Source organism: Micropterus salmoides, unplaced genomic scaffold (assembly GCF_014851395.1).
Source record: "Micropterus salmoides isolate LMB-PRFRI ecotype aquatic unplaced genomic scaffold, ASM1485139v1 Ms_hic_scaffold_2177, whole genome shotgun sequence".
Lineage (NCBI taxonomy): Eukaryota > Metazoa > Chordata > Actinopteri > Centrarchiformes > Centrarchidae > Micropterus > Micropterus salmoides.
Window position 1 is genome coordinate 349 of NW_024041348.1, and position 23135 is coordinate 23483.

A 23135-nucleotide genomic window follows, 5' to 3' on the forward strand; every position below is an offset into this window, starting at 1 on the left:
TTGACACACAGGGGGAGACTAACAACAACAACACTACTACATAACTACAAATAACAGCAAAACCAACTAAAAACTTATTCCAAAAAATGTAATCTTATTTAACATTAACTAAACAACAATACTTCATATAATAATCTAAACCCAAAGTATCTCGGGAGAGAATGACTACCCCCCGGACATAACAAGCAGTGGTGGTGTCAGTTAGGCCACCTCCCTATAAAGCCGCCCCTGCTCCAGCCGCCGTCCCTTTAAGCCAGCAGCAACGTTAACCACTTACTTAACGTTGGTATGCATAGTTTTGGGAGGCATGCACAATGTTGACACATGCAAATGTTTCCATGCGAGTGTATTTAAATGTGGTTAACAGTAGGTGAAAAGGTTTACAGTTGGTGTACATTAATGTGCGCGTGCTCATGCACGGTCTAAATATTTTACTGAGAGATGCGTGAGTGTGGTGAATGTCCAGTTAATCGCCAGATGTGTGTGTCAGACGGGGGGAATGTTGTTTATAGATGACGAGAGAGCGATGAACACCACACCGACACACACACACACACAGAAATAGAGCAGTAATACACAACTCTAAAGTCCAGATCCATCTCTGTGTGTCGGCCTGAAGAGTTTATGGAGAGTTTGTGCTGTTTTGACATAGACCAGACTCATCCTGAATCCTGCTCTTATTGTAAAAGAGCGTCTCCACTCTTAAAAACCAGAAGCTCAATGAGTGCTGCTGTCTCGTCCTTCAGTCTCCTTGTTGGGCGGTGGGAAAATGTGCCTGGACTTATGTGTGCTGTTTTAAAGGTAAAAGGAGGTTTTCAGGTACACTGAGAATACTTGTTTCTGATTGGCCACGGGGTTTTTATTATTCCCTCCTCTTCAGCTCTCAAAATGACCACACAAGGCTCCTCCTCTCTTCAGTTACCAGGCTGCAGCTTTGTTTGCTTGTTGGAGAAGTAAACAATAATGTTCACACAGCCATTTTGTTTAATGTGTAGATTAACAAAACAGAGAGCAGCGCCTCCAAGTGGCTTCAACCGACTGCCTTACTGAAGTTTTCTACTTTTACTCCATGACATCTATTTGACAGCTTCAGTCACCAGTTACTAGTTAATAGAAATCAACTATTAAATTACGATATATTATTGTATTAGCTCCACCTTATCCAGCTGCACCATTAAACTGATGAACACATTAATGCATCTCTAATAATAATCCGGTATATATATATGTTCTAAAATGGTCCATATGAGTTTGTTTACTTTTGGTACTTTAATTTTGTGCCTATACTAACAGACTTTTACTTAAGTAATGCAGGAGTTTTATTGTAACAGAATATTTTACACTGTTATTACCTCCTTTACTAAAGTAAAGTTTGAGGTACTTATTCTACCACTGCCTACAGTGTGTAGCTGTCATGTTAAGACCAGTTTAATCTGGAAAAAGAGTTTGTTTACTTTTAATTTTAAAAATTGAAGCTTGGGTTCTGTCCAAACACACTCCCAGGTTCGTTCATGAATTTGCGACTTAATTGATTGACACATTTACTATTTGAGCAGTTAGGTAAACATAGAAATGTGTACATTTACATTAAAATAAACATTTTTATATAGTTTAGTTTATTGTGATGCTGAGCAAGTTTGAATGCTAGTAGTCTCTATTATCTTTTATGACCTGTATATCTTGTTTATTTCATAATTTTTATATAGGTTTATGTCTAATAAAGCTGTTTCTGATTCTGATGCAGGTCTTTCACTTGTAACAGAAGAGTTTTACACTTTAGTGTGTTTTTACAGAAATTAAAGAGCTGACTACACAACAGGAAATATTGTTTGATTTGTATTTAAAGTGCTATTTGTATGTAATAAGATAGATTAATATAAAATTAAATCAAAGAATGCAATTAAAATGGCGAGCTTTGACTGTTAAGGAGCCTTTCAAGCCTTAGCTTTTCCTTTAACATTTATTTTCTGTGTTTGTGTGTCCAGCTGGTCTTCTACAAAGTGGTGAAGATACTGTCCACTCTGGGCCACAGCCTGACCCTCATCTCTCTGCTCACCAGCACCATCGTCATCTGTTTGTTCAGGTAGACACACGTACGCCACACACACCGCCCGCCATTCACACGACCACGCCGGTTAAACAAGTGAGACAAGGTGTTCAAACTGAGATTCTTTTCGCAGATGCTCGGTGCATCTTCAGTATCTCAGATAAATAAATACAGTTTGTGTGCACACAGACAGACGCACCTTTTTCAAATAACCCAGAGCGAAGGCACTGTGTTCTAACAAATTAGGTAAAGGTTAATGTCCTTTGTTTATGCCTTTATAGAACCGATCGTTTTTTACAATAACTTCCTGGTAGAAAATATACAATTTAATTGCAGCGACATGATGAATGTTTTCTTTTTTCATGATGTTATTTCAAAGTGTTTACATCTCATTCATCTAAAATGCATGTTTATGCTTTCATATAATATTAATAACACACTTTCACTTAAATGAATTTGGAGACCTAATTTTCCTAAATGAAAGCTTGAGCTTATCCAAAACTAGATCATGCTTTTGGGTGGATTTGATTTATCAGAGACGTTAGCAAAGCAACATAGTAAATACGTCAGATAGGTCGATCACTGTGTTTAAATGTTGCAGTTAGGCTCAATCCCCACCTCCCCCAATCTGCATGTCTAAGTATCCTTGAGCAAACCCTAGGAGCCCCAAATCTCTGTGTGGATATGTATGAATGTTCGGCTGTGGATCACTTTCTGTCTGTAATATAAATGTATACTCAAAATATTTTTATTGCGGTATAAATAGCTATATTTTCATATCTAGCTGTGAAAAATGAACACTGTCTTAAGTCTGAAAACTATAATAATAATAATAATATAATCTGTTGAATGGATGTGTTCAGTGCTCCATGGTTGCTCCACAGTCTGCAGAATAAGGTATGTCATTATAAGATGTGATGATTCTGTCTGGGAAAGAGAGTTTCAAGAGCATCGATGTCAAGGTTGCATCAAGAATGGTTTCAAGATCTGCTCGTTTTAAACATCCCTCACACGTAAGACATCAAAAATGACCAATTATCATTTAGTTAACTATAACTCATCTGGCAGAAACAGTATCTTAAGCTCACATGTGTTTCTCCCCCATGTGAAGTAAATTAATTAAAGTTTTTTTTTTTCTATGCAAACACAGATAATTAAGGTTATTTTAATAGAAATGTATGATGATGGTCGACAGTTTAGAGTCGTCTCCCCATTTACTGAGGAATACATCAGGCTTGCTGTGCAAGGTGTTAACCTTAGAACCTAACACTTTCAGGATTTGTTAAGGATTTACTCAGGATATATAATATAAACCTCAGTAGACTCTCTTAAACACATGAATGTCTCCTAACACACAGAGTACTCAGGGAGATAACAGCGTGTTGTAAAAATGTGTGATGAAAGCTGCAGCTCAGTCTGGATCAGCTCCAGCGGTTCACTCGGCTGCTATCAGCATGTTTAGATACCACATCCTTCAGTGGATTCACACCCCGACACCCTCTGTAAACACACTTCTACACATTCCTGTGTGTGTGTGTGTGTGTATGTACATGCAGGAGGCTGCACTGCACGAGGAACTACATCCATCTGAACTTGTTTGTGTCGTTCATGCTGCGAGCCGTGGCCGTGCTGGCCAAGGACACGCTGCTCTTCTCAGCCGATGAAAACACAGACTGCAGCACGCAGCCATCGCTGGTGACTTCATGCACACACACATTTATTTTTACCGTTCCTAAGAGGAGCTTTCCTAAAATGAAAATAGACAGTCTAATATGATCTAATACAATTAGTTTGAACCATATGTATATGTATTAATATGTGTGTTCGTATATATATGTAAATATAAACACTACAGTGTACATATATGTATATAGATATATGCATGTGTAATGTATACACTACGGACAGTATATATGTGAAATATTGTATGTATGTATGTATAGATATATATATGTACAGTATGTATATGTTAATATAGATATACAAGTATGTGTATCTGTATGTATTTATATACAGCACATAACTGTTTAGCTTGCCTTTTTATTTCTTCCTATAGGCTGCTTGTATTCACTTTACTACTTTATTTTTTTTTCTTTTCTAATTTAAATTATTGTTATATTATTATATATATTTGTTTATGTGTACTATGGAGGGGCCTACCACTGAATTTCATTGTTCAAATCTGTATAATGACAACAGTTCCTTCAAGCTTTACTGTGTTCTCTATAAAAACCAGGAGAATCTTTGTCTTAGTATCTAAATTCAATATTTAATTATTTGTCTTTTTGATTCATGTCTTAAAAAACATTTATCATTACATTATTTATCATTACATTATTTATCATTACATTCAGCTTTACTGTTGTTGCATGTGAGTGTTAAAAACAAATATGTTGTTGTAGTGGGCTGTAAGGCCGTCTGGTGTTCTTCAACTACTTCATCATGGCCAACTTCTTCTTGGCTGGGTGGAGGGTCTCTACCTGCACACGCTGCTGCTCGTCATCCACAACTACTCCATCCGCCTCTCCATCTACATGCTCATCGGCTGGGGTAGGCAGCTCAACAGCAGGAGCTTGGGTCTTTCTTAGTGTGGTTCTGAATATTTTCTAACCACGTTGATGGCTGAAGTCAGGGGATTTGTACAGCCTGTTTCCAGCAGGGCGAGCACGATTTGTAGAAAGTATTTGAAATCATGGAAATTCACAAATATTCTGCAACGCATACCAATATTTATTTTTCTTTAATATATTACAATAGTTTAGTTATTAATAGTTAATTAGGGCCCAGCACGAAACGTGTGAGGTCCCTGTTGTTAAAACAGTTATTTATATGACTTCAGTGTAAATGCTCAGATCTGTACCAAACTTTACATGGTCAATAACAGTCCCATCCTGAAAACCTACATGAAAATATTCACTCAACGTCATAGGGCCACACACTGGTAAAAGGAATAAGCTGTTTCTAACAAAACATGGCCGCCTCACACCTCGACGCACTACACGTGCAAGGGCCCGCCCAACGCTGCTTGTTGTTATTTTTCTTGTCTTGATCACTTTTTATATGATGTACAGTACATCATATATTAGTACATATATATAAGATTTAAAAGATTAAAGCCACTATATGTAGAACCGTCTGACTTTATTTCCCACCAGTGGCAGCATCAGAAAAAAAACTAACGGCAACTAACAAAGGGAACACACAGACTAAAATACACAAGTGATAACAAGACACAGGTGAAAAGAGAGGCCCAGACAATCAAACAGGCGGGGAAACACACAAACAGGAAGTAAAGTAACACAAGACTGATGAGGAAGGATGCTTTCAAAATAAAACAGGAAATAATAAACAAAAACCATGACAAATATGAAGTTATAGCCAGCAGCTTGTTAGCTTAGTCTAGCATAGACTTGAAACGGGAAAACAGCAATCCTGGCTCGGGCTAAAGGTAAATTTATCCTCCTACCAGCAGCTCTAAAGCCCACTAAGTTATATGTTACACTTTGTTTGTTTGATTTGTACAAAAAAACAAAACAGTAGCTGTTTCCTTTTGTTACTTTGTGCCAAACTACGCTAACTAGCTGTAGCTTCATATTTACCACACGGGGACATGAGAGTGGTACCGTACAAAAACACTCACGTACATTGACACGTGCACAGACAGACAGACAGACATCATCATCTGGTGAAGCAGATCAGTGTATTGCAAGAAAGGTCTGGTCTTAAACAGTCTCCTGGCCTCTCAGTCCCGTTCTGTCTCAGCTGCTGCCACCTTCTTCCACCATCCATCACCACTTAACCAACGCTTCCCTTACTAATGCATTCCATTTAGCGCCAGCTGTTTCATGTACCTGTGTGTGTACAGTAGTCTCATAGTCCCTGCGTGGCACCTTGTGTGGATGTTCTGTGTCTGGCAGACGGAGAATCTAAACAGACTTTTCTCCTCTGTCTCCCAGGAATCCCTTTTGTTTTCATGGTTGCGTGGATCATATGTAGGATAAACATGGAGGACACGAGGTGAGTGTGCACGTCCTGCTCTGCACAGCTGCAAAATGTTTGCATTTAATAAACAACCTTCTTGTTTATTAAAATGCAAACACTGTTGTCAGCCACTAGAGGCTGACAACCTCTAGATTTCATGAAATTATATTAAGTGTTGCTTCCCTTCACAGTATAAATAGGATTACAGTATGAGTATGTTCATATGTCTGAAAGGGATCTTTGATTCTTTGTAATATTATCTTCACTTTTCTTCTAAAAAAATCTTGCTAACTTGAACCTTGCTAGCATGAAAGTACTCTCATTCGTTCGTGGCTCCCACATGAATCAGATTTACTCGCTCACCCTTTTGCCTGCCTTCCAGTTTGACAACCACTAATTTACAATGAGGCCCATTGGTTCCCCAAAAGAAAACATTTTGGAGAACCTTTAGGCAACAGACATTTGGTGTTTTGAGTCGGTCCTTTGATGGTTGTTGAAGGCATTATAGCAGCTTGTTAGTTTACTTAAAAGGAAGCCAGCTCTGGTTTTACAAATACTAAAAAACTATAAAAACTTCACAGATTTATTTTCTTATTTTCAGGTGTTGGGAGATGAACGACAACCCTGTCCCCAATAGACTGATCGACTGGCCCATCGTGGCATCTGTCAGTGAGTTTTGCTCCACATCTTATCATACTGTAATTTTTTAAAGAGTTCAGTAACTTTTTTATTTAAAAATGCACATTTTATATTATCAACTAAAGCACTTCATTGCAGTTGGAATTTATAATAATAACTATAACTATAAATAAATAACTATGAAACTATACAGTAGATTCACAAAACTATATAACAATTAACATTCAGCATCTTTTTTTGTGTGACTTTAATCAACCAGCTGTGTAAACTCAACAGTAACATCTGGAGACATTTTAATAACTTAATATGATATCTCAGTGCATGTGCGTCGGTCTTTGGCATCACATCTAAAAACAGAGATAACGTTTAGATAACGTTCAATCATTCAGCAGTTTGTTTCTAAACATGTTTGCAAGCAGATGATCAGTCAGAACACCAAAGCAAGATGTGGCGCTTGTGCCGCGGTAATAATGACGTATGTCAATGTCAAAACACTTTTATAAAAACATTATACATTAATATTTTCTACTTTCAATTACTTACAACATCTGCCCTGATCATAAATACCCAATAATCATTCATTTTCAGAATTTACCCTTTAAATGACAGTTTTTTACACAGTGCCATTGTTTTTTCTTAATGGCGAAAACAAAAAAAGTTTTAAAAAATGTTTAATGAATGCAAAGTGGATGTTTTAGAGCCTGGTATATGTCAAAGATCATGCACTTTTTTGTGCTGTGTCATATTACAAAGAAATATAGCTCTGGAGATGTTAAGGGACAAAAGAAAACTGCAATAAACAATTATACATTAAATTATTTTCCACTTTCAGGGACTTAAATCTTTTGACCAACATCTGCCCTGATCATACACCAAATATCATATCATGTATTTTTCATCATTTTAACCCTTTTAATGCCAGTTTGTTTACATGATGCCACTGTTTATTTAAAAATCAGTTCTCTAAAAGAAATTAAATTTCGTTGTTGTACTTTTACGATTTCACGTATTCTAAATTAGATCTTTGTGGTGTTGAAGACAGACATTTACTAACGGGGCTCTTTCTCCCTGTTTTGTGTTTCTCTACAAGATCAACTTCATTATCTTCATCAGCATCATCCGCATCTTGGTGCAGAAGCTGCGCTGCACTGACGTCGGAGGAAATGAGCAATCGCAATACAAGTACGCTCCCAGAACACCAGGACATATTTTACCTTTTATTTATTTGATTTTTACATTACGTTAGGCAACCATGGTGATAGCGCAGTACCTAAGCACATACTTTTGGCATGGGAGACGTTGGTTTGATTCCCGCTGCAACACATCCACCATGTGTTTCTGAGCAAGACACTTAACCCCTAGTTGCTCCAGAGGCGTGCGACCTCTGACATATATAGCAATTGTAAGTCGCTTTGGATAAAAGCGTCAGCTAAATCACTAATTAATTATCAAATATAAATAATACATTTAAATAAACATAAAGTCCACCTCACTCCGTCTTCGTTCTATGCCAGATGTGACTGTTACTAATCATACAATAAGCATGAAATATTCTGACATACTTTGGCTGTAAATGCAGTTTTTGGTTTTAAAAATGTAAATGTTGTGTCTTGTTTGTTGCTACTAGAGAACACTGTAAACTGTGGGTTACAATAACAATGTCCTGTTACTGTTAGCAAAGACCTGAATGCTTCTGGTAATTAAAACCAGATTTTTTTTTTTATAAACAGTTTCCTACATTTTTTTGGAGGAGACAAAGAACAAAATGCATTAAACACACTCCAACAACAAAAAAAAAGTCAATAACTGAAGCGCTTCAAAACACTGTTTGCACAGTACTGACTGTGTGTTACTTTAGCTGTGGGTTCCTGATGTCTGCGCACCTCTGTCTTATGTTCTGTAGACGCCTGGCTAAGTCCACCCTCCTGCTGATCCCTCTGTTTGGGATAAACTACGTGGTGTTCGTGTACCTGATGAAGCCGGCGGACAAAACCATGAAGCAGATCAAGATCTTCTTTGAACTTGGCCTCGGATCATTCCAGGTAAACATATTGTTGGGTTGTGGCTTCTGTCCGCAGAGCACTTCCAGATATTATTACAGTAACCAAAGCATACTGTGGACCTCTTTGTACTTTCTGAGGTATGTCGAATAGATCGTTTGTTGTCTTGGAGGTGAACCAGGAATAAGACAGAACTTTTACAATATTTAATAGACCGGATCCTCTTCATTGATTGTTAAGGGTTTTATTTAGAAGTCGTAAAAGTAGATAAACAGTATGATCTGTATTAATTGTTAAGACATTTCCTGAAGCAGTTTGTCCACATTTGGACCGACATGAACTCTTTTGATTGTTTGTTTTAGTCTTAATTTGTTTTCATTTGTGTTCATCTCTTGGTCACATTGAGGCTTTTAAAGGTCTGACTTTAAACCAAATCTGATGCTCAAATGTTCAGTTCTTAAGTGCAGATGCCCTCTAAAATGTTAATGTTTTGTAGGTAATATACAGTTGAAAACAAAACTTGAAAGTTATTGTCAGGAGCCTTTTTGTTAGTACAGAATGTGCCATTTTATTTTCAAATTGAAGCTCGTTTTGCAGAACTATAAGATGATGCTTAATCAGTAACAGTTGTGAATGTGTGTGTGTGTGTTTTAGGGTCTAATTGTGGCAATCCTCTACTGTTTCCTAAACAGCGAGGTGAGTCTACTCACACAGGTTTCCAGACATAATTTAGTGAATTAATTTTCAGCTTCACAGACACTAAACTCTTTGTTTGTGTATAAAAAGGTCCAGAGCGAGCTGCGGAGGACGTGGAGGAGTTTATCTCTCAAGCGTTACGTGGGACGGGAGTACCAGCTGCACGCCATGTCAGTGAGCCGAAACGGCACCGAAAACTCTTCTCAGTTTCCCAGGAACTCCAGAGCCCAGTCCATCCTGCAGACTGAGACCACCATGCTCTGACCGGGGAGAGAGATTGGCCTGTTTAAGTAAAGACATCCACAACTGATGCTCATATTTAGAGCGACTCAGTCGAAGTTCAAAGTCTTACTCAAGGACACTTTTATTGACATATCGCAGAAGTTTCTGAGGACTTCTGGTCGGACGGTGTATGCCTCCTGAAGATTTCTAACATCACTGCCCTTACAATGGTCTTCAACATTTTTTCAGTTCGTGACACAAATGAAACAGTGCCTGTTGAAACAATGCAGAACAACATAAACATAACACAAATATATATTCTCAGTTGTTAGATATTTCTAGGAGACAGCTGAGTGTATCAACTGCAGCGCTGTTGTTTTCATGCCAGCAGCAGATATATCATCTTTTTTAGGAAGGTCTTCAGCATTTACCAAAAAGATTACAAACATGCCCTAAAGAATTTATGCACAAGTATTATGATTTTACAAATGACTAAAAAAACGACATGTGGTGGAGAATTTTTAGATTTTGATGATTGTTTTTGAATTACAGTGAAGTGCAATTTATACTTCGGTGTCAAATCGACGGCGTAGCCCTGTAGCCTACACCTACGCCGTCCCCTACGCCGTCCCCTACGCTGTCCCCTACACCGTCCCCTACGCTGTCCCCTACGCTGTCCCCTACGCCGTCCCCTACGCCATCCCCTGACGTGCACCTCCTTCAAAATGTAACTACACGTCAAGTCGGTGCAGACTGTAAGGTCTGTGATTGGTCGGCTGGGTAGCCTCGCAATGCCTCCGAGCCGACCGGAAGTACCCCGCGCTTTAAAGTAACATTTACTAACGGCCAAAACGGCGGCTGTAACACAGTGAATCAATATATCTGACCATCACAACCCGGGCAAAATGACTCATTTCGCTATCAGACTTGTGATCCATTCGGTCAGTAACATTTGAAAAGGCCACACCAGCAGCTAAACCGGAAGTTAGCCTGCTCGTTACAGTATAAACAATCCAGTTGTTCAAGAAAAAAAGCTTTATGTAGCAGAAATACATTTCATGCTTTCCTCCCCTGGTCAATCATCTCACAACCCTTCAGATTTAGTTTGCAATCCCTTGTTTGCGTCCCGACCCCCATCTCCAGATGATAAAGAGCATTTTCATCTTGGAGTTGGGACTCATGTAAATAATGATTGTCCATTAATGTTTTTGTTTCATTGTTTATTTTATAACATGTATGTTTTTCTGCCAAAATACCACTGTGACCACTGTGTCTCTTGGGTCTGGGTGTCCAAAACTGTAGAACATTATGAACTCTTCAATATAGGAGAATTATTGCTTTTAAATGAATATACATGAATGAGTTAAATGCACTTCCCCAGTCCACACTTTAATTAGGGAGCATCTTCCATCATATCACAATCCTGAACTAAAAACCTACGACATGTGAAATTCAGTTACATGAAGAATATCTGCAAACAGACAGATCGGTCTGACCCTTTTCTGGGTTTCAGTTCTACTTAAAAACAGCCAAAAACATACCTGCCTTGTACAAAGAATGATTGTTTTGTCTTTCCTGTCTTGTTATTTACACAGTTGAGTGTATTAATGTTGATTATGTACATGAGAGGGAGACGTGTAAGCTTTTGAACACAACTGTAAACCTGGGACTCCGTATGTTTTATGTATAAAAGCTTTAATCAAGGAGACTGAGTCATTTGTTCTTTCTCCTGCATTGTGCAGTATGCGTATATTATAAAATATGTTTGATGAATATGTCTATATCTATTGCTGTTTTTGGCAATTATTCTTTCGCAACATGTAAAGAAATAACTGAAGAGTTGGAGGCAAAGAATGGGACAAGTTTAATCACCGCTCTAAATTAATGCACAGTAGAAACAGTACTGAATACGTCACCAGATAAGAAGATATTGCTCTCTAAAGTTTACTAATAAAGAAAAAGAAGCCAGACTTACTCATGTATTATGCATCATGCTCACATAATTAATTAAATATCAAAAAGTAATTGCCAAATATGGATGTTTATGTATGCCTTGCTAAATCTAAGGCAGTCTAATCTAAGATCCCTGCAATAAATAGCTTCATGAAGGTAATGTCCTGTTTGAGGTGCTTATACTTTAGCTTTATGATTATTTTGGAGGCTGTAGTTTGTGGTGCTGTCAAATAATTGTGTGTTTACTGAGAGGTGTTTTTACATCAATGAGGGTAGACTAATAGATTCTGAGAAACACACATAAACGTTTGTCCAACATACATTTTTACAGACTACATATCCTTTACGTATGTAAAGCTGGGCTATCTTTCTTCGTGATAATTTTGGTCTTTATTGGAGTAAGATATGGAGTTTATATATTCAGTTTTCTAAATCTACCACAAACTGAAAAGAAAACCACTGGTTTAAACTCTGCATCTACGCACAAACTTTTCTGTCCTTATCTAGTGTTCTTGTTTCCATTGGCAAGAGTAAGCGCTGCTGTGTGTTTATCTGCAGTGGACAGCTCACACTGACCCGCGCTATCAGACGCCGGAGGTCAAAGAGAGAGCAAGTTGCTGCACTTGTAAATAGAAGAAAACAAACTCAAGTGTGAAACTAATTTATTGTTGGTAGACTGTGTTTTTCTTTTGGAGAAGGGGTGATATTTACTTTGGCGAAATGCAGAAATGCGAAGCATTTCTGAGAGATATGCGTTATCTGGTCGTTTGTAAAGGTAAAAGTCAGTCAGCAGAGCCACAGACAGACTGATGACAGGCTAACTTAAATGGGAAAAGAGGAAATACTTAAATAACAACGTTTCTTTTCTCCTGGGAAATGTTTTATAAATTCACGTAGTCGGTGCTCACAGGTCAGTATTAGCTCAGGGACTGAAAAAAGAGCACTGTGATGTTAGTAGATGAATTTAGTCCACTGTAACTGTTCTGTTTTGACGTAGTGATAATAATATACAATGGTACAGTAACGTGAGGCATATTTACTCCTAAGGCCATATCTTCCATTGTTTGCAAGCAACTTTATTTAACAAGTCAACATACAGATGACTTTTAGAGCCAGTGTTGAGTTCACACAAGACAAATAAGAAAAAAGGTAAATGGGTACTTTAAACAGTGGGGGAATAAGTACATTTATGATGGTGCTGTACTTTTGTGGTCAAGGTGCTTGTACGTTTCTTGACTTTACATGTTATGTGACTTTATACTTCTAACTCCACCACATCTCATCTTTTCAATCCCCTACATTTATCTGACAGCTCTGGTTACTTTACAGATTCCAACTAATTTATCCCTTTCCTGTCCAGTGAAAACCATGTAGGCATATCTCCTGATGTAGTGATTTTGAATGTTTGTGATAAACTGCAGGATGAAGAGAAAATCCTCCTCCTTCTTAAGATAAATAAACTATTTAACCCCTATTTAACCCATCCAATGCATGTCTAGTCCTATGAAATGTGGCAACGTTTAAAAGCAATTCTCGGCAGGCAGGCAAAACTCAGCATAACACCGGCGGAGGCAGAATCAAGGGAGCTATGTGTCGGACGTGACAGAGAGACGCCGGCTGTCTTGGATATCAGCCGTCGGACGTACAGACATCGAGTTTTCCAGCATCCCAAGATCGGTAAAAGTGTGTTCCAGACATTTTCATTCAGGTGAGTGTCAAAGTATTAAATAAATAAATCAAACTAGACTCAACACTGTCTGTCTGGAGCGTTTCCCACAGACAGACTTTAACATTTGGGCGGGTCGCCCAGGTAACGTTTTATTTGGCGACCCCTTTTAGCATTTTTCAGAGAGACACATAGAGAGCTGTTAACTATTACTATGTTTTTATTTTATATACAACCAACAAGACTATAGACTGTAAGTTATATAAAAACAAGACGCGGACACAGTGGAGATTTTATAAGCAGGGCTGAGGGGGCCGAATCAAGATGGCGGTTGGTGGTGACTTTATACTTTTAACTCCACCACATCTCAGAGGCAAATATTGTTCTTTTCAATCCCCTACATTTATCTGACAGCTCTGGTTACTGTACAGATTACAACTATTTATCCCCTTCCTGTCCAGTGGAAACCATGTAGGCTACATCAGGTGAGTTTGAATGTTTGTGATAAACTGCAGGATGAAGAGAAAATCTTCCTCCTTCTTAAGATAAAAACTTTTTAACCCATCCAATGCATGTCTAGTCGTATGAAATGTGGCATTTCTGCACGGACTTTTCTTAAATGAGCCACTTGTTGCCAAAGTAAGTGGATAGATATCTTTGAAGAAGACCTTTCCCCCTAATAATTCACCATTGTTTACTAAACGTGAGTTGGCTTTTGCTTACAACAAATTCAACGATGGAAAACCCGGGCGAAGAGGAGCTCCTTAGGCTGGAAGATATGGACGTGGCAGTTATTAACCAAAAAACAAAACATAAGAGAGATTCACTCTCTGAAAATTATGAAGAATGCACTTCTTCTCAGAACACGCCGGTGAAACGGCCAACTAAAAGACCTGAAGGTAACCAAAAAGAGAACACACACTTTTACAAGGCTGTAAACGAGGAGCCAACACTCTGAGCTAACATACACTATAATTACAGCTGTCTTTGGGAAGATAAATGAAAGAGCTGACCAAACTGATAAAGCTGTCCACTACAATACTGTTAAGATAGACGGTCGTTGGACTTTTGCCATAAGGAAGTAGTGGGTTTGAAAAAACAACATTGCTCTCAGAGACAAATGTGAGCAACTCCAGAAAAAAGTCAGAGATAGAACTTAAAGTCAATGAAGTCTATTGTTACAGCCAACGTTATAACCCCAGCCTTCACGGCGGTCCTGAAAAAGAAGAGGATAACATCCGATCACGAGTCCAAGACATCTGTCGGGCCGTGCCGAGTGTCTCCGAGTCCGAGAAGGTAGTAACTACAATAGATGTGGTTCATAGAATCGGCAGACCCAAAGATGGAGGACCCAACCAGTCGGTGCGACTGTAATCATCAGGTTCCTGTCACGAACGGCCGGAGATTTGTTGTGGAGAGGATCTAAGAACAACAATGACCTGAAGAACAACCGGCTCCACTTCAAAGAGGACCTGACTTCAGATGACAGAATCACCCGCTTATGGCCAGCTGTGGAGGCAGCAAGAAAGAGAGGAGAAACGGCATACTTTGTGGGAAATAAGGCATTCATAAACGGGAAGGAAATTAAAATGGACTGACAGAAAACCACTCTTCTTCTTAAAGGGCAACACAAACAAGGTCAGGTACTACACAGGACTTCCATGCTTTGCCATTTTATTGTCATTGTTCACCAATGTTAAGTGTTTCCTGCCAGTTTCCAAAAAGTTGTCATCCTTTCAAATGCTTTTGTTGACACTCATACGTCTGAGGCTTGATCTTCCTGTACAGCACCTTGCCCATCTCTTTAATGTTTCACGTGCAACTCTTTCCACTGCCTTTAATGACACCATAGATGTTTTGAATGCGCGGCTTAATCCATTGGTGTACTGGCCAGAGAGGCATTGCTTACAAGCCACAATGCCACATCAATGTTTGGAAGCTTTTGGTAAACGTGTTGCTATTATAGTCGAGTGCTTTGAAATACGCACAGAAAGACCGTCAAGTCTAAAGGCACGTGCGCAGGCCTTTTCTCATTACAAAGGTACACACACCATGAAATACCTCATTGGTATTACACCACAAGGTGCCATATCATTTATTTCCAAGGGATGGCGTGGGAGTGCCTCCGACAGGCACATAACTGAGAACTGCGGCCTTCTGAACAAACTGTTACCTGGTGGCACTAGCTAGCTGATCGAGGCTTCGATGTCAAGGATCGTGCGGGGTTGATGTGTGCAGAGGTCAAAGTTCCTGCGTTCAATAAAGGAAGATGTCAACTCGATGCTAAGGATGTGGAAAACACGCCAGCGATGGCACACCTGAGGATGCGTGTTGAAAAGGTGATTGGCGGTATGCGCAACAAGTACACAATGTTACATAAGAGAATACCAGTTAGCTCGTTACTGCCATGTGAGGGGGTGGAGACGACACTTCTTGACAAGATAGTGAATGTATATTTCTGAACATGTGTCCCAGTGTGGTTGTAAACCCAGATGAAAATGAATAATGTGCCTGTTAAAACTGTTTCATTTTAATGTTGTAAATATGCATATTATTGTTGTAGACATCTATATCACTATTGTAGATGTATATTAGTTTTTATGACATTTTGTATACCTAAATACGTCTATTGAAAACAGATGATACAATACGAATATGTGGAAACTGGTTTATAATAAACAGTTGTGTTTTTTTTAGGAGTGGAAATTTAGCTGAACTTTTCCAGTGATGAATGTAAGTTTGTGTGATGCTTGGCTCTGGTGTGAAGGTAGGACTTTTGAGCATCAATCTCATGCTCTGTACCCCACCTGTTCTGGGTTGCACTTTTGTGTTTTAACAACTATCGGGGCTGGCTTTTCCAAACTGGTGGCAAAGACTGCAGGTATGTTTGAGGCAGTAATTCTTCCTGTCTGACTTGCATACCAAGCATACACTCACCTAAGGGATTATTAGGAACACCTTTTCAATTTCTCATTAATGCAATTATCTAATCAACCAATCACATGGCAGTTGCTTCAATGCATTTAGGGGTGTGGTCCTGGTCAAGACAATCTCCTGAACTCCAAACCGAAAGTCAGAATGGGAAAGAAAGGTGATTTAAGCAATTTTGAGCATGACATGGTTGTTGGTGCCAGACGGGCCGGTCTGAGTATTTCACAATCTGCTCAGTTACTGGGATTTTCATGCACAACCGTTTCTAGGGTTTACAAAGAATGGTGTGAAAAGGGAAAAACATCCAGTATGCGGCAGTCCTGTGGGCGAAAATGCCTCGTTGATGCTAGAGGTCAGAGCAGAACGGGCCGACTGATTCAAGCTGATAGAAGAGCAACTTTGACTGAAATAACCACTCGTTACAACCGAGTTATGCAGCAAAGCATTTGTGAAGCCACAACACGCACAACCTTGAGGCGGATGGGCTACAACAGCAGAAGACCCCACCGGGTACCACTCATCTCCACTACAAATAGGAAAAAGAGGCTACAATTTGCAAGAGCTCACCAAAATTGGACAGTTGAAGACTGGAAAAATGTTGCCTGGTCTGATGAGTCTCGATTTCTGTTGAGACATTCAGATGGTAGAGTCAGAATTTGGCGTAAACAGATGGATGTTTTCTTGGCACACTTTAGGCCCCTTAGTGCCAAACGGGCATCATATAAATGCGACGGCCTACCTGAGCATTGTTTCTGACCACGTCCATCCTTTATGGCCACCATGTACCCATCCTCTGATGGCTACTTCCAGCAGGATAATGCACCATGTCACAAAGCTCGATTCATTTCAAATTGGTTTCTTGAACATGACAATGAGTTCACTGTACTAAAATGGCCCCCACAGTCACCAGATCTCAACCCAATAGAGCATCTTTGGGATGTGGTGGAACGGGAGCTTCGTGCCCTGGATGTGCATCCCACAAATCTCCATCAACTGCAAGATGCTATCCATCAATATGGGCCAACATTTCTAAAGAATGCTTTCAGCACCTTGTTGAATCAATGCCACGTAGAATTAAGGCAGTTCTGAAGGCGAAAGGGGGTCAAACACAGTATTAGTATGGTGTTCCTAATAATCCTTTAGGTGAGTGTATTTACGCTGTTGTGCACATCTCAATAGCTGATGCCGGATCATCAGTCACATTTGCAGCATTCCTCTATTTCTCACAGTGTAGTTGGAAAGCTGAAAAGTCATGGGAATATATTCTTTTATCACACAGAGATGTTGCAAGGGACTTGAACACTGCAGAGGGCTGTACTGTGTCTGTGTACAGTGTGTAATAGTTCTCCATCCCTGACAAACCAACAGCCTTGCTATGCTGGTCAAGTGTAGTTGGGGGAATGTTCCTTCTTTGGCACAACTCCTTATGCCTGGCGCGGTTATGCGCTGGTCAAGAACATTTTTTTTTTTTGCCTAGCAGATGAGGTGTTGTCAATCTTAATACCCCACTTCAGCTGTTAATGTATTCTCTATGTAAACCTGCTATGTTTGCTTCTTCAAACTTCACTACAGTTTGTTGTTTAAGGGTTTGTTTTTTTTTTATCGTTAGCCTATACAAGCTAGTGCTGTATAATGACAAATACGACAGTGTTTTTTCCGTTGACAGGCTAAAAACTCTCCATGTTCCCAACCATTGGTAACTACGCTCAAATAAATAAATCATACAATCAACCGTATCCTACGAGGTAAGACATCGTGTGTTGCTTGGTTACCGGTGTTGGTTACCGGCAATTCTCGGCCTGCCTGCCGAGAATTGCCGGTAACCAACACCTTGCATGAACCTCACGGGTGCTTACGTCATTGACGCTGAGAGAAGAGGTGGATGCAAATCTGGGCAGGGAGACTAAAAAAAAATTTCATCTGACGAATTATGCATCTTTAGGTCCTTTTCAGACACTTTGCTGTGCTCATAGATCAAACGCAGTTATTATCAAATATGTTTACAGAATGTCAAGGAACAAATACTTCTGCTAAGTGTATTAAAAATATTAAATACTCTAAACGTTCATTAAATATATACTTCGAATCATTTAGCACCATTTATGAACCCCACAAAGAATATTATAGCGTTTAAAAGCAGTATTTGGAGGTGCGTGCAATTCTCGCCAGGCAGGCAAAACTCGGCATAACACCGGCTTGTGTTAGTGGCCTCACAATATGGCGGATACGCACTCTCGTACACTGCGTGATGACGTCGGTTGGTTGCCATCCTCAGTTATGGTAAGAAAGTACATAATAAGTCGTTATTTGGTTGATAGATATGTTTTCCCCCGTATTAATCTGTTAAGCATCAATCTATGTCAACATTACCTCGAGTTAATAAATAGCGTCAAAATCTTTAGCAAGCTTTATAAGCTAATGCGGCTAAAAACATGCTAGCTTGCTAGCTAGAAGTTCACGTTAGCCAGCTATTGGCTAACTGCTAGCTTAAATCACAATTTTCAGATGTTTTGAGGTTGCATTTTTTATTAGAGAAGTAAAGTAATACTGGACTTTTAAACACTGAGCTGTAACTAATTAATTTATCAGGACATAATTGTCTTATGTATGGGTGGTAACTTAATAATTTTGGTAACTTGCTACTATTCCTCCTAAAAGTCTAAAAAAAATAATCTTTGAGGTTGAAAAAGAGTGATGTTTTTTCAGAATATTATATTATCAGCGTCTTCACAGCGAAGTTATTCTTGTGTGCAGTCTGAGAGATGTATAATCCACGTTGTTTGAGACAGGTGAGCCTTGTTTATGAACATTAAGCTGTGCAATGGTTGGAGAGCTGCTCTGCTCTCTGTGTTGGGGAAGTCTGCATGTCTGATTAAGCTAAATGGAGAATTGCCAGTATTTTCTTTTACAGATTTTGTCATCTGTTGTATTCAGATATTTTTGCATACGCTGATCTGCACATGGTGATCTTTTTTAGCCATTTTCACATGTTGTAGTTACTTCTGCATTTGGGAAAAACTGAGCCATACTGTATTTGTACCTGTATACATGTGAGGACCTTCAATGAAATAGTGCATTCCCTATAGCTATCTCTAACCTGAGCCCTCACAACAGCACTCACCCTAACCTTTGCGTTTTAAATTAAACCCTAAAGCCAAATCTAAACTCTTAAATAGCTCTTTTAAGAAGAACTGAGGGCCAAGGGAAATGGTGTCACTTTCCAATGTCCTCACTCTAAAGGACTAAAACTTAATTTAACACAAGGGCACACACATCCACTCACCTGAAACAATAACACACAGTCCTCCTGTGTCCTCCTCTTCTCCTTCACCTCTATATTTTCAGTTAGCCTCCGTCTGCCTCCTCCTCATTTGGCCCTTCTTTCAATCTGTGCTCTTTGACTTTTCCTCCTGTGGTACATGTTCTTCTTTCTCTTTGTCTTCTTTCCATCTATCCGTCCTTCATCTCACCTCCATATCTAAGTCCTACTGACTGTCAAGGCATGCCTCATGCTTCTCTGGTGTTTGTGTAGTTGGCTATATTAGATCCACACAAATATCTAGCTGTTGAGTAGTAGCCTCCTGCTCATGGTGCACATGGGGAAAGCATTCGCTATACTAGTGTTAAAGTTATATTTTTCTGGGTACAAAGTCTAATTTCATTTCTTTGTAAAAGAAAATGATTAGGTGTGTAAGTGTAGAGGTGGGTACTATATAACATTTGCTTTCAGTGAGTCTCATAAAGGGCCAAAATTATTAGCCCCTCTTATGAAAACTACAAACTTTGTCTCATTATACGACCCTGTGTTGTAAAATGACAAATAAATCTACCCTGTGCATATGGGATTGGGACACACTCCCACCGGGTTGGCATTGGATTCTCTTGTAATAGCATAGTATTACATTTACTCATTTAGTTGGCGCTTTTATCCAAAGCAACTTACACACTGTCGCCACCCACTCAGTTTTGCAACTGGTCCGGTTTGTTTTTGATAAAGGCAAAGGCAGAAAAAAAGGTCCTGAAATTGTAAACAAAAGTCACGAGGTGTAAACGTTGTTCGATTAGTTTCCATAAAATCAAACCCCTCCAAATACTCACATGCTACAGTACTTTGATATACTGTTGACGCAGTTTTTTTCACACAACACCGCTCAACAGATCCAAATCATTTTCTTTATCGCTAAATATTTACATAATCAAGCTCCATCAATTTAAGCTCCAGGTTGTTCTGAACACACCAGCTGTTCAACCTCCTGTCTGTATGAAGACTTATCACCGTCCTGAGTGAGGCAGATGAGTTTTCTGCAAACTTCAGGAGTTTGACAGATGGATCTCTTGAGGTGCAGTCGTTGGTGTAGCCTCACCTGCTGACTCATTTCGTCGTGAGTCCAGGTTTTTCCCCTACTAGTGGACATTTTGGTTGAAAATGTGCCTTATAATTATTCATTTAGCTGACGCTTTTATCCAAAGTGGGAGGAAACATCAGTGTGAAAGATTTGCTGAGTAAAGAGACCAAGTTAATAAACAATGTACCTAAACACAGAAAGGTTCAGACCAGTTTATAAGGCCAAGATACATGTGTAGATAGTACTTGTTCAAGGTTAGACGTCAACAAGAGGCAGACACACGTCACCATTTCTCTGCGCTCTGATTCATTTTAATTTCTTTGTCTCTGCAGGATCCAATCTTACACACTGCAGGACTCACTACTTACCACCACACAAGTGTGAGAGTCTAATTACTGTGATAGATTTTAGGTGATTTGAGGTAATTATTGTCTTTCAGGTCATTGACCCCACACCAAGATGCACAGTTGGTCTCCTGCTCTTCATGTCAAAGGTCACGCGGGGCTCCGGCTGACACGGCAAGTGAGATTTATTCTGCGTTTCTTCATGGTAATGTTGAATTTATTAAGGATTTTTGTAGGGTGTAGTTTAGGTGTCTTTCTGTCTATTTAAAGTTGTTGGTATAAATAGTGTGGACACAATAATAGAAACACCCGACAGCATAAACAGCACTGCAACCTTCAGCCTCCAAACTGCTCATAAAGTTGAAACAGTTTGAACAAAAGCTGAACATTTTAACCTTCATGATTGTAGGATGTATTGCAGGACTGCTGCATTAGACTGCAGTAATTTTAGTTATGTAATAAACTGGCAGCTGAGTGTGTAAACATAGGGGACGCTCCAGTTTTGATTTTCACAGTTGCTTCAAATGTGCAGTTCCCACTAGATGGCACCAAAGTCCAGTTTAAAATTCAACAAATCTTCCACGTCAATGCTTCACAATTTCCCTTCAACTCAGGCAGCCCGAATTAATAAGTGCATGTTACATTCCCAAAATTTCCATAGCCTCAAAACACATTTTTGTGGTGGTTTTGATTCAGTTTTTTTTGCTCAGCAGAAAATAAATATTTGCAGAAGCTTGAAAAAACATTTAAAGACAAAACTTTGGGTTAGTGGCAGATGCTATTACTGAGAGAAAATATTTATTTTTCAACATTTGAATTATATTTCTTGCTGCTTTAGGCTGACACTCAACACAATTGCAGAACTTATTAACTTATTCGCATTGAAAAATTCCATCACATAAAGATGTATTACTTTTCTCTATTCTTCTGTTATTATGTAACTTGCATTTGTTTATTACATATTTATATATTTCTACATCTATTTATGTCAGCTGTATGTCTGTCTGCGTGTAGCACCTTAACACCAAAGCAAATTCCTTGTATGTGTAAAACACTACTTTGCAATAAACCTCCTTCTGACTCTGATGAAGAAAATATCTGTTTTAACCATTTAGTTTAGGGTTTGGTCTATTCCTACGGAGTTACCTCTTTAAGGAAACCAGGGGAGTTTCCAGGCTCTTGAAACGTTGGGGGCACAGTCCAGCCCAGAAATTGCTCATTTGGGGAAGTACAACACAAGAAACAGCTTGAGCAGAGGGGGAGGGAGTGGGTGCTGTAAGAGATGTGATTGGGCCTGCCTAATGTCAGTATTGGCCATTTTGAAACATTTAGGCCTATATAAATAAATAATTGATTTGTAGCCTACTCGATGAGACGAGCGCACTGCTCTTCATCAGAGGAAGAAAGCCGAAACAGAAAACACTCTGATCAGACATAAATATCACCACAAATGTTCACTTAAGCCCCTCCGATAAAGTGCAGTTCACAGCAGTATGGTGTTGAAGCATCCTGGAAACAGTTAAACAGTAGTGTCTCAGAGCGAGGGGGACGGAGACAGCAGGACACTGAGCGACAGGTGTCTGTATCGCGGTCAGGTGTTGTGATATTCACTCTCACTACTTTGCGGCGACTGTAACCGTTAATACATTGACTAGACACTGGCCCGACAGCATTTATATTTAAATGTGTTGATAACAAGTTTGCTGGGTACAATTCAGAAGACGTGGACAAGCCCTGAAGCTGCGAGCAGTGCGCTCTCTCTCTCTTCTCGTGCTCTCTCTAAACCCAGGCAGGCTGAGTAACGGTGGGGGGTCACGATATTGGATGAACTTCAAACTAAATGTACTAATATAATTGCGAGTAACCTCCGTTCATTGAAGACCTGAGAGACAGGCTGCGGCATGAAGATTATTGCATATTAACATGGAAAATATTTTGTTGCTGTTGTTGAGTTACATTCGGGGCTACATTCAAAACACCCGGGGGGCTAAAGCCCCGTAAAAATGGCCTGGCGACGCTGTTGGAGGAAACTAACTCATCAAAGTTAGTAACAAGCTTCTGTTTTATATCCCCATCTTCTTTAGGGTGTCTATGTCAGTTAAGGCAGAAGTAAATTTCAAGGATTAGGTTTGATTAAAAATGTTTATAAATGTGTAAGTGCTGTAGCTTTAAATGACTCCAGTACACACCTGATGGGCAAAGATCATAAAGAAAACAAATAAATAAAATAACTTCATGCTTCATGATTTGGAGTACAAAATGTTTATTTTATTTTTATTTTTTACATGTTTGAGCATGCATGTTTGTTGG

General features: G+C 39.3%; 1 pseudogene; it reads left to right on the forward strand.

Moving 5' to 3' along the window:
• Positions 1–720: 720 nt before the first annotated feature.
• On the forward strand, positions 721–11291 carry LOC119916782 (annotated as a pseudogene).
• Positions 11292–23135: the final 11844 nt, after the last annotated feature.